The sequence below is a fragment of the Pollachius pollachius genome (genome assembly GCF_949987615.1).
Source record: "Pollachius pollachius genome assembly, chromosome: 4".
NCBI classification, from domain to species: domain Eukaryota; kingdom Metazoa; phylum Chordata; class Actinopteri; order Gadiformes; family Gadidae; genus Pollachius; species Pollachius pollachius.
This window is the reverse complement of record NC_136937.1, coordinates 15,714,204-15,727,930: the sequence shown is the minus strand read 5'-3', so window position 1 is coordinate 15,727,930 and position 13,727 is coordinate 15,714,204. Positions and strand designations below refer to the sequence as shown.

Here is a 13,727-nt window from a genome sequence, read left to right as displayed (position 1 = left end):
TGCACAACCACGCACACAGACACGCATCAACGCAGATCCATCGTGCAGAACCACAGACACACACACCCATACATGTACAGACACACAAACAGAAGAAAATCTCTTGAACACACATACACACAGGAGCGCACAAACACACACACACATAAGTAAGCACTCCCCAGAAGGATAGACATTGACAGGCCCTCACAGACACAGAAACACACACACACACATGCACAAACACATACACATGAATGCATGCAAATACACAGATATTCACACACACTTGTGAAGTTTGGATTGAATGGACTGTTTTGGCTGTCTTGGAGTCATTTCTGTGATTTATAAAAATGATGTGAGCTGTACCCATTCAATACAATACAGAAGGAAGGAGAAACAAGATTCCCCTTAACCATATGTGCCATATTGATTTACATTATATATTTATATTTTTTTAATTTTGAAGGTGAATAATGAGCCGGGGAAATCAAACAAATTCAAAATGACACAGACTCGAATAACACAACTGTAATGTCCAGGTAAAGGCACTGTGACCTTGTGTATAGATGTATGTAGTGACCGTGTGCCTGTGTGTGTGTCCCAGGGTCCAGGGGCGAGGCCCTCCAGTCCGGGACCCTCCCCCGCTTCCTGCAGGAGCCCGACGACGCCTACATCATCAAGAGCAACCCCATCAAGCTGCGCTGCCGGGCCCAGCCCGCGCTGCAGATCTTCTTCAAGTGCAACGGGGAATGGGTCCATCAGAGCCAGCACCTGGCCCAGGAGCACACCGACCTGGGCACCGGTACGGAGCACACCACACTTACGCACCACGCGGGCACGCACGGACGCACGCACACACATGCACTCACGCTCGCAGGCACGCACGCACACGCTCACTCGCTCGCTCATTCACTCACTCACACAATAGTGATATCGTTATGACAACCGTGGAGTTAAACAAGTCTACTTGACGACCAGGGGGACGACGACAAACATCACACATTCTTCGTTAAATTGGTGGAAAGAATCAAAAGTTTCGCTCTGATTTGTGATTAAAGGGGTAGTTCGGAATTTTGGACATAGGGCCTGATTCCCAAGTTAGCCTGGGTGTTCTTTATCATTGGAGACAGTTTTCAACACATTTCATTCAGTCCTTCTAGTTGCAGAGTTTGCTCGTGCTAGGCTAGCGCATGGCAACGGGCAATACTAGCCTGCTAATAAAGCAGTCTTACCCACTCCACAGAACACCCGAGGTAAATTAATTATAACGCCAGACTATAGATGTAAATGTCTGTCTTGATAGAATAATGTTAGAACTAAAACTAACCTTGTACAGTACAGTCTTGTTGAAGGCTGATGACATATCCGCAACACAAGATTGAAGACAAAGTTCAACCCAAACTTGAAAACTTGAAAGCTCCACTGGACCGGTTCACATACGACCCGGTCAGTTAATTGACAGAAGTAGCTGAACAGTGGCCTGCTAACTAACGCAGCTAGCGATGCTACTGCCACAGGGTTTCCGAGGGACCGCCGCACAAGAAAGCGGGTGTGACCACGCGGATTGGCTGACAGGGCTCGGGCAAAAGAAATCACGCGACAAGCAGTGAGCGCCTGTGTCCTTTCCATGGACTTCCTCAGGACTTTCACGGACTTCCACAGACTTTCCAAGTACTCTCATGGACTTCCACGGACCTTCAAGGACGCCCATCGCGTTTTACCTGGACGTGTGAGTAGCCGACCGAGTTCTCTTGGCTCGAAGGAGCCAAGAGGACTATTCATCAACAGGCCTGCAGCGGGTTTTCTTTTGTGAAGGATTGTTTTATTTTGTTTCTTTTATGTGCCGGCTTACTTAGTAATGTTAATTACTTGTAGCCTGTATGGTAATAAGAGGTGCGATATGGGATCTGTGACATGCACTTATATTGTTCTCAAATAAGTGAACGTTTTAACTACTTACCCTTTTGTTGGTTGGCTTACTAAATACGTACAGTGGATACGTGGATATTGTGTGTGTTTAGTGGTTAATATTTAATAAGGGTGCTGGTGTTATATGGTTAGCATAATATAGGAAATCAAATCTAATAATTTAAGATTGATTGAAGAACCTAGGGCCCTGCCCTCTTTATTATAGGGGTAAAAGGGCTACACTAGGTATCAGTCCGCCACTGCCTTAGCCTACTACCAGGAATATAACACTGCTGCTGAGACACAGCAAGTCCCTCAAAATGCAATGCAATGCAAGGTTGGTTTTATTTCTAACATTATTCTATCAACAGAGACATTTACATCGACCTTCTGGCGTTATAGTTGATTTGCCTCGGGTGTACTGTGGAGTGGGTATGACTGTTTTATTAGCAGGCTAGTATTGCCCGTTGCCGTGTGCTAGCCTACCACGAGCAAACTCTGCAACTAGAAGGACTGAATGAAATGTGTTGAAAACTGTCTCCAATGATAAAGAACACCAAGGCTAACTTGGGAATCAGGCCCTATGTCCAAAATTCCGAACTACCCCTTTAACGCACCCATCCTGAATTGGATAGAATTGCATAGGGTATACATGAAAGGTTGCACGACAAAAACGCATGGCCTCAAAATACCGTTCCTAATTGTGAATGTGAAGGCCGTGACCAACGAGCCCGATGGCTATCTGCTGTTAGCGGCCGAGACCCGGTCGCAACGTCTTCACAGGCCCGGTCGTTTATAGACCCGGCTCCCATCTGTCTCCTTATCACCAGTCATCGCTCTCACTCTCTAGTTCTGTCTCTCTCTCTCTCTCTCTCTCTCTCTCTCTCTCTCTCCTCTCTCTCTCTCTCTCTCTCTCTCTCTCTCTTTCTCTCTCTTTCTCTCTATTTCTCTCTCTCCCTCTATCGCTCTCTCTCAACCTCCTCTTGGACAGATGGGGAGGTAGGGGGTGAAATGAGGGAAAGACAGGGGAGAGAACTGGAGAGGATTGGGTAAGGGATGGAGGGAGGGGAGGGAGGGAGGGAGAAATTGTGAAAGAGAGAGAGAGAGAGAGAGAGAGAGAGAGAGAGAGAGAGAGAGAGAGAGAGAGAGAGAGAGAGAGAGAGAGAGAGAGAGAGAGAAGCTGTGAAAGAGCAGAATGTGGGGGGGGGGGCGCAGAGGGGGAGAGGAGAGTAAATAGCAGGGGATTGGAAATATGGTTGCTCCTGTGCTAGTAGCTATGAACCTTTGTCAGGGCCAGGAGAACAGGATAGAGATGCATCTCAATGCTGCTTCCCCCCCCCCCCCCCCCCCCCCCACACACCCTACACACAAACACATACTGCCGCCAGACATTGAGAGCTGGATCTTCATTCTGGACTAGCATTTATTAATAGCAATTATTTTATCCTGCACTTTCTGATCCCATCTGTAGCTACTACATGATATATATTTGCACAGAGTGGGCCAATTAATGTGCTGGTCCTGCTGTGTTGTGTTGTTAAAGACACTGTGTGTATATATAGTCACCAGCCTCATATTTGTTATATTTAATTAACGACTCTTTAAGGTATGTTTAAGAGCTCTTGCAGCAGGATAATGTACCTGTTTCCGTATAGGGTTACATTTGACAAAGTACTATAATACACACTAACTATTAACAAAATTACATATTTGATCATGTTACTCGAACATCTCATGCAAAATAAATAAAATAACTATCATGAATAAATAGAGGACTATTTGTTGATCAAATAGAATACTAAAAAAGGAATAATTTACATGATTGTCCATGAATCCTGAAGTTATGGCCAATTCCATATGCATTGCTTGATTATAAAAATATTCAAAATAAATTGCTATCTTAGTCAATAATAATGTAATGAACATACATTATTCAAAGTCTGGATTCTTGGTTAATAACCACCTCCGCATTGCTATCGTCGTCCCCACATATTCTCGTTAACCTTCAACGTGGAAGTATTACAATGTTCTCTGAGTAATAGGGAAAAAGGTTTGATGGCTGCATTAATCATGAAGTTAACCTTACACAATCTGTTGGGATCTGTGAAACTGCTATTTGTGTGCATATATAGAATTTGTTTCTATATATTCAAACCCAGGGTCAAATTAGACTAATGAAAAGATAAAATGCACAAAACAATATAAGTACATATCATGAATCAATAATTGATTATATAAAGTCCAGGAAAAAGTTCCTAATCATGAGGTTTTGTAAAGCAAAATGGGAGGGTGTGAATACTAAAATAATATTGATACTAGAATCTATAAAATTTCCTCTACATAGAACCATGTCCGTCTTAAGACCCTGTTATTTGTAACAGGGGGGTTAGGCAGAACCCAAGTGCACAGACAGACGCCAGTTGAGGACAATTTCAAGGATTTATACCGGTACAGGGTCGGGCAGGCAGAGAGCAGACAGTAAAGTCACCGACAGGTGGGCAGGGAATCGTCTGTGGGTCAGCAGGCGAGGAGTTGGCAACGGGAGGGCAGAAGAGCAGATCAGGAGTCGGGAGCTGGAGAGCAGACAGACCGACAGGGACTCGACGTCGGGCGGGAGGTCAGGCAGGCGAAGGGTCGATAACAGGAAGTCAGGCAGGTGGATCAGGAGACGGGGAACAAGGAGCAGACATGAATGGAATGAATGGAGAGGACTGTTATAGGGGGAGCACAGGTGAAGGTGGTTGGGTTAATTAGGGGAGATCAGGGCGGCAGGCAGGTGAATGGGAAAACCAGGGGCGGACCGTGACAGTTATTAGTGTTTTTACCCAAACACAAATCCAGCTATACAGTTAGCTATACTTCTAATACTGATGGTCGAACACATACAGATACAGAGAGTCAAAGCCCATCCCTAACATGTATTTGTTCATGTATCATCCTCATTCATTCATCATTCAAATCCTCTGTATTATTATGATGAAACAATACCTTGTGAGGATGGAGATAGATATCCATGCCTCCTCTATTAGTCTATGGGCAAGTAACACGTTCATCCACAAGTCAACACACTTGTAGTGAGCTTGTGCGGTGTGGTTAGGATGAGTAGTGGCCATCCTCTCATTCATGCTGTTGATTAATCCATCACCCCCATATTACTCCAAAGACATTGGATTAGGAGGAGACGGGATGCCGTAGCAGCTGGATATTCCTCCGTTACTCAGAAGGCAACGGGGGCCGACACCTCATCAAACAGCTAATCTGTGAAACAGCTAAAATGACGGTTTAGTGTTCACGTTATAGTTGACATTCATACATTCTTACACAATCACAAACACACCTACCAAAACCTTAGATGATGGAATTTAAATTAATTAAATTATTTCACCACTGGTCAAGTCAATCATTTCATTTTTTTAATTTTAGATTTGACGCTTGTTGTTGTGATGCAACAGTTCGGTAGTTTCGACAAATGGAACAAATGAAAGCACTGATTGATGCTCAGTCAATGTTTGCCACCAGGCCAGGATTTGTGTCATAAAGAAGAGATATATAGCTTTCAAACATACATTTAGGTCCTAACACACTTGGCAATCACTCAGCCTAGTTAGAAAAGCATTTGTTCAGATCTAGCTCCCTGTTGTTATTTCCTTCCGACTCTAACCTTGCTAAGCCCTGTTTGTCTGTTTGTTTTCCATCAGAGCAAGCCGACCAAATCCTGTTGAGCAAACGTTCTGTTTTCTCTTCTGCTTAATGTACTGGTTGCTATGTTGTAGTACAACCCCCCCTATGGGGCTGCTTTGCATCATGTCTGCCAGGCTTTGCTTGCCAGACATGCTGTGGGATTTGCTACATGATGTTGCCGGTCACAAAACTTGTATTTGATCGTAGTTTGGCTCACGTGGCTACCCAGGAGCTATATACAAGCCACAGTGAACTGAACTAGAATGAAACCAAAGAACAGAACATATTGTTTTGGCACTGCTCCTGCTCTGTCATGGCTCTGCTGCGTATGCTATTGTTGGTGTTTGTGTGGTAACGGTGAGTCAAAGCCAGCACGTGTCGTTAGAATCATTCTGTGAGTTACCACCAGGGTATTCTCTGCTCACGCTCAACACACACAAAACATGGTTTATATTGATGAATCATTCATCATTATTTACGTATATAATGGGTTTGTGCTGGAAAGTGCAGCTGCAATTATGTCTGTGTGCGTCCGAACAATATATTGGCGGTTTTTGCCGCGGTTACGCCTGTGTTGTTGATGTTGCTGTCGTTTCTCAGCCCAGGGGGTACTGGGGATGGATTCTAGGATCAACATTGTTAGCCATGAAAAATGATCAAATTAATGAATGCTCAAACATCTCCCGGTTATAAATATACATTATTAATGCCCTATATAGTGTACTGTCCCAACAGATATATAAATATAACTTGAGTGTGATCGAGCTATTATTAATCGTCAACAGACCTTCTCAACTTGGGTCGTACTGTTGATATACAAGTCAAACCGCTCCTATAGATGAGTCATATTGTGAATAAAGTTATATTTAGGTATGACGTTATAAAAAATATTGGTTTATCATATTGTGAATTAAGTTATGATAAGTAATGGCATTATGAAGTAATATAGTTGAATCGTATTGTGAATTAAAAAAAAAAAGAGAGAAAAAAAGTTAGATTGTTGAGTCATATTGTGAATAATGTTATGATAAGTTAGGATGTTATGGAGTTATATTATGCAGTTATTGAGGCATATTTGGAATAATAGTATGATAAGTTAGGATGTTATGGAGTTATATAATGGAGTTATATTATTGAGTCATATTGTGAACATATACAGATAAATTATAGTAATATTCTTCCTAGTCAATATTATGACTGATATAGTTGAGTGAAGTTGTGTTTAGTCAAATTATTGAGCCATGTCTGTCAGTCAACTGTCACTCTCAGTACAAATGTATTTTTAGGATTGAGGGAAATATTAGTCCATTTGATGTTCCCAAGCAAGTGCTGTGTAGCCTGGTAATATGAACTGAGATGTGTCACTTTATGATTTATCATTATCGCAACACACATTCAAAGGTCTGTATAAAAGACATATGTATGATCCATGATTTTTATCCTGTTTGTGTGTGTGTGTGTGTGTGGGTGTGTGTGTGTGTGTGTGTGTGTGTGTGTGTGTGTGTACGTGCGTAAATATACATCAATATCTCCACGCTGTATATCATCAAATGCGTTTTATTAGATGCTACAACTATCCTTCAGGGTCTCCCAACATATGTAACACATATTTCAGTCATCACCATGAATGTGCTTATCATCTCGACACATATGTGAGAGATATTTCAGATATTTCTGCATTTGAATGACAACGCCCGGCAATGATTCAATGTTCCAGTTCTTCATAAAATAAATAACATCCATTAATCTTGCCATTGATCCATCAATCTGGCAAGGACATATTGAGTTTGACACACAATGGAAATACTGTGTGTGCTGGGTGTGATCACATATGCAACAAGGTCACACGCGGGGTTGTGTTGCTTTGTATGCAGTTGTCGAAGCTGAAAAAAGAACGCCACACACACAATTTTTGTTCATTCACGTTTGTTTGCAAATGACATGTAAATTGTCATGAAGCATAACAACTCTTTAGAAAGAAGATTGTCTACTCATATCATCATCAAACAGCGAGTGGATTTGTTTTAGTTTAGACTAAAAGGAAGTGCAGAATAGAGTGGATGAGGATGAAGTGGCACTGGTGATGGTCTGTGATGACGTAAACCTTGGATGCTGGATCGTTGCTGAAAACGCGGGTATGTTTTGCACTAGCGGCGTGTGGATGTTGCAAGGCCGTTTTCACTGTCGTAAGCCCACTTCCCCCCAGATAAAAGAAAGCTCCATTGAAACCAGTGCTGTGTTGCCAGCCGCTTTCACAATTCCCATATTTGGGACTATTTATAAAGGAATTTAGTACCAAAACAAACTCGCAAAACGCAGCGTGAGTTCAAAACTACATGATCAAAAGGTAAATACGGATGTGTTTTCACAATCCTGCCGATTATATTTCCTCATTCTTGTCCAATTGGTAAGCCCTTTGATGCCAGCAGACTGGCTCACCACACAAATACACACCCACACGCACACACACACATACAAACACACACAAACAAACACACGGGAAGCCGACTGCTGCTAATACATTTTTATGGATGATTTGAGGAGGAAGTGTAAAGTCATAGAGGGACTTTGGACTAAAGCCTATACCGTCCGAGGGGAAAAAAGTTGAGAAGCGGTACAAAAATAGCCGGTTTAAGCCTTGAAGTGCAGTCTATCAGAGCAATTATTCCAAATGTACAAAGTAAACGACTAATCCGACAAACAACATTAGACAACATTCGAGTATCGTGGGCGAGAAAAGGGAGAAGAGGAAGGTGGAGGCGGCACGTAGAGGCGGGGTTCAGGCATCCGCCCACCACCGAAAAGTTGATACTCGGATGGAGAGATGGGAGGAAGAAGAGGAGGAGGAGGAAAGAGATAGGGGGGCCGGGGAGGGCAGCGGTGGCGGGGTAGTGACTGATCTGAGGGGGGGGGGGGGGGGGAGTGTCGATTCTTGTAAACAAAGAGAGATACGAACGGTCAAGGTGTACCTGGGGCGGCTGCTGGGGGGAGGATGGCTTGAAGTGCGGAACACAGGCAGCCGTACTCAGAGGGGATTTAGTGGAAGAATCAGCACGAGACAATGGAGTGAAATGGAGATGAGGGGGCCTGGGGGAGGGAGGGAGAGAGAGATGGGTTGGAGTGAGTGTGAGGAGGGGGGGGGAGGGAGTGAGGTGGGGAGAGGGGTGAAGAAAATAATCGAGGAAGAGAGGGAGAGAGGTGGAGGAAATAAATCGAGAGGGAAAGAGGGAGACAGGTTCAAGAAAGGTGGAGCAATAAGTACAGAGAGAGAGAAAGAAAGAAATATGGAGAGGTGGAAAATAATGGTGAGAGAGGGAGAAAAGGGGCAGAGGCAAGGTACTATGCGGGCGATCAAGGAGAACCGGGGCATTAGTGTATCTCTTTGCACACACAAAAAGCTCCCTTTTCCTCCTGGAGTGGGAGTGTTGGAGATGGAGTGAAGAGCAGAGGCGAGAGAGCCAGGTGGAGAGTTAAGGGTGGAGGATGCTTCTTCTAAGCCAGCGATCAGGTTTTCCTGGCGCTGTTTCCTGAGCCATGGGCCTTCGGATGGGGGTTGGTAGGGGGGTAGGTGGGCAGAATCAGAACCAAAAAAAGGCCAGGGAGAGAGAAATGGAGAAAGAAATATAGATGTATTTTCTTAGGATCAAAAGAAAGTAAGAGATGGTTGGGATTCCATTTTATTCTCTTTTTTGTACCGATTTTTGAAGGTCACACAGCTTGTTTTTGTCCTCTTCTTCCTCTTTGATCGGCGTATTCAACCTGCCCTTCACTCAAATGTTGGTCAGAGGAGAGACTTCTGCCTGTCTTTGTCTAATCTACACCTTGGTTGTTTCATAGACACACACACACACACACACACACACACACACACACACACACACACACACACACACACACACACACACACACACACACACACACACACATTCAAATGACTAACAGATGGCACATTATTTCCTCTGACCTCTAGCATTCATATTCGTGTAGAACGTAAAGCTATTGATACATTCATAGCTCAGTGTTTGTACTCCCAGAGAGAGGGACAGGGCCGGCTCCCCCTAAAAGGATAAGTCCCAACACACTTCTAGGTCAGCCATATGTTAAAAGGCTCATTCTGTTCTGACCTCGCAACCAGCCGTTCATCACTGGCTCACTGTACCATTTTTAGAGGGGGGATTGACAATATACAAATAATCTCAAAACCCGATCTAATAAATTGGGTCTTTTCATATGAAACTCGTCAAGTCAATTGTATCGCGTGTTTCTGGAGAGAAAAACAATTCGCTTAATGGCTTCGCCGTGCGATTTGCATTCTCCTCGTTTTCCCTGGGATTTTTATGCTAATGAGTCGGCAGGTCATCAAGAGATGAAACGATACTTGGAGCGTATCTTGTTTCTGTAATTTGACACGTTTCAGAGTTAAACAGTATTTAGTGGACAAACTGTAGGAGGGATGTGATTTGATCTTTTTTTGTTGGGTAGAAGTAGGAATATTGACCGTCCATTGGTTTCTTCCGAAAAAGATGTGACCTATGAGATCATGTGATTAGTTGAGGAAGTATGGCTTGGAAGTATGGATTGGAAGTATGGATTGGGTCTCAGTTTATGTAATATAAACATAACATGGAGGGCAAGATATACAAATGATAAGGGTGATTGACTCCCAGCCTAATGGTTTGGGGTTCAAACCATGAGTTGTGTCAGATCATGGAGACACAGGCAGCAGGCGTGTAGGAGACTGAACTAGTGAAGATAACTTACATGGAACCTTTCCCCAGAGCTGTTGCTAGCCATGTCCTGCTTCATGAAAGGACCCCTAATAAGTGTTAAGTGTAAGTGTAAGATAAGCGTAATAAGAGCTGCTCCAGTGTTTTCTATGCGATGACGCCCCAAGGAATGGGAGTCTATCGGCGAGATGAAAATTGTACGCGCCATTAAGCCATTGAGTGCATAAAATGGGTCAGAAACTTACAGAAAAAAATATAAGTGATAACGAGCGACAGAAACCTCTGAGCTCATACGCCGAGAACAAAGCTGGACATAATGAGTCATTAACATAGGTGACGGCCGTTTCATTAACGAGGACACAAGGGGGAGAGCTAGAGGGCAGGGAGTCCCTGGAAATGACACGCAGAAGTATCAGCTGATGTGGTGAAACATGGAATCACTTGGGTGTCATGTTGCTTTTAACATTGAACAAACTGTGCTTGCGTGAAGAAGAAAACAATACCATATGCTGGTCAGGGATACGCTGGGAGTCCAATCTCACAAATCAATTCATGATCTTAAATCTGAAAGCAGGCCAGCTGATATCTGGTTGATTGGGGCATTTTGCTTTATTTTCTCAGTATTTGTTTAGACCAACCATCACTGGAGGCGGGGATCTGCAAGCCAGTTATTGGTGAACAGCAACACAAACCCGGCCAGCACTAAAGTTCTCCTGGAGGAGAAGACAATGACTCTTGAACATCCTGTCCAGACACCGACACTGTTCGTTAAAGCGTCTCTAATCAACACCGGGTGGACTGGCCACTGTAGAAACACACTTCTTTAAATCCTCTGGAAGCCACAGTCCCTCGCGATGGTCACAAATAAGTTTCTCTTTCGTAGAACATCTCTTGTCACAGAACAAAACGTGACTCCGCCCCCTTTCAGTCATTGGTTTCCGGCCGGGCTCTGTCCCGCCTCCCACCCGTCAGTCACCACGGTCTCCTTCCTTCTCCATCCAGGGGTGAAGTTCCGCGAGGTCCTGATTAACGTGTCGCGGCAGCAGGTGGAGGACTTCCATGGGCCCGAGGACTACTGGTGTCTGTGTGTCGCCTGGAGCCACCTGGGGACGTCCAAGAGCCGCAAGGCCAGCGTCCGCATCGCATGTGAGTGGGGAGGTGGGGGGGTGGTGGTGGTGTCTGTGTGTGTGTCTGTCTGTGTCCTTATAAGTGGTGTCCCCTGATCCGCTCTGCTCTGCTGTTTCCTTCCAGACCTGAGGAAGAACTTTTAGCAGGACCCCCAGGGCACCGAGGTGCCTCTTAAGGGCATGATCGTGCTGCACTGCCGGCCCGCAGAGGGCCTGCCATTGACCGAGGTATGCCCCCTCCCCTTTGTCCCCTACCACCCCCCCCCCCCCCCACACACACACACACACACACACACACACACACACCCTCAACTCAATAGCAGGAGCTTGGCTGGGATCAATTCATTTTTTATTTACCGGTTTAAGCACCTTGTTCCTAATTTTTAATGTTACACACACACACGCACACACACACCTCCTCCACTCTTCCGTTAATTAAGAACAATCAGCTTCAAAAGCACAGTTTCAGCCTTCCAACCTCCCCAGAACACGATAGGAGTGCATTAAAGGGATACTTCACCGGTGGAGATATGAATGTTATATGAAGTAAATAATTCTATGTATTATAAATGTGCAAAAAAAAATTCAATCCGTTAGTCCTACCCTGAGAAAAGGCAGAAAGTGTCTCTCTGGCTCAAAAGTAAGAAATCCTCCAACTACCACAGTGCATTGCGCTCGCTGCACCGTCCGCCTGTTTCCGTTTGGAGGGGGAAGGACCCATGGTCCTAGCGCGAGTGGTAGCACGCTCAAACTTTGTGTAAACATATCCCTGTGATACGTTGACTAGTTTAGACTCCTGCCCTCGTTTTTTCAAATGCATCATTTGTATATTACTGTACAGCATAAAAACATTAGCTAATTACAGTAGCTCAGCATATCAAGTATTTTTACTCAACCTTTTCTCCCCAGTTGAAATAAGTGTTTATCTTATACGGTAGGCCTACTTTAGTATAACTTGGATTAGTAAACAAATCACAACAACCAACATGAATTTGTAGTTTTATTCATGAAAAAATATTAACTATTTACAAAAATAAAAAGTGTAGGGTGCGTTTGCTAGAGTCAAAATAGTCACAGCTCATCTTGAGCATCTACTGTCTCCTGGTATTCATGGTACTGCCCATCTTGTGCTGGGTAATTAGCTCTGATGGCCTGGAAAACATAGGAAGCCGACACTGTCTAAGAAAGAAAGAGACCAACATTAGCAAAGCAAGATAAATTATGCCTTGAGTAGCCTATACAGCATTACTCTTTGCTCTGCTCAAGGGCGTAGGAACCGGGGGGGACGGAGGGGACGTGTCCCCCCCAATATTGGAGACAGGCGCATTTGTCCCACCTAAAAATTATACCGGGGGGAGAAAAATATTTTATTTTATTTTGAAAGCGCAACACAGCGTCTTGTCACCGCTTCTTATTCTAAAAAACTGGATGATTGAGCGTGCAATTAAATAATGATTTGATATTTATCAGTTCATTACTGCCATTCAAAATGTGTTTTCCTTTACATTTACAAATGTATCTTTTTAGTAGAATAAAATATATTTGTGAATTTTTTCAGTGTAGTTAATTTATGACATATTTCTGTTCAAACCATTAACGGATCTGTCAGGTTTCCGACATGTGTCCCCCCCAATGTTAAACTCATTCCTACACCCCTGGCTCTGCTACTTTCGGATAACTCCATTGTCACGTTCCCCGGGACTCAAAACTAGTGTAGCCAATGTGTTAATAAAAAAACAAACACTTACTCTATGCTTAGACGTCTGTTTCTCCCGGCGGGCTTTGGCTGGTGTTTCCAGTTCACTTTCTGGGTCCGGAAATATGTATCCAATGCCCAACTGTTCAGATGAGGCGCAAAGCCTGGGTGAGAGGTTACACTCATGGCCCGTTCTCGCCAGAGTCAGCCATTTATTCTAGAAGAAACTGGCCTCGCTGAAATTCGCTTCAGCACAGGGACTCTGTGTTAGTGTCTATAGGTGACCAGAGCAAACCGGGGCCCTCCGGCTCCTCGTCCTCGGCAACAGGCAAGGCTTGTTCAGCTGCAGCCGCAGCAGCCTCCGCCTCTATTGGTGTCAATTCTTCCTGGCTGTATTCTTGCTCATACTAATAGCCCTGAATGTCCAGGCCAACAATAGATTTTAAAAATCCACTTTGGCTGTTTCACATTGCAAATTTGTTCTCTAGCTAAGCGGTGAAGAAACATGGCGGACATTGTGTTTACATCTCGTACGCGAGCCCCCGCCCCCCCCCCATTCCTTATTGGTGGGATCACAAATTTGCGGAACCAGTGGTTTGTAGTCCT

At 44.2% G+C, this 13,727-nt stretch overlaps 1 pseudogene across 1 annotated transcript in view; it reads left to right on the top strand.

Annotated features, from left to right (window-relative positions):
• LOC307075202 (netrin receptor UNC5D-like) overlaps positions 1-13,727 on the top strand; it is an 83,557-nt pseudogene that overhangs the window by 8,825 nt on the left and 61,005 nt on the right. The window contains exons 2-4 of the transcript in view: positions 587-784; positions 11,301-11,444; positions 11,550-11,653. The product of the transcript in view is annotated as a netrin receptor UNC5D-like (transcript). The remainder of the gene's footprint in view (positions 1-586; positions 785-11,300; positions 11,445-11,549; positions 11,654-13,727) is intronic.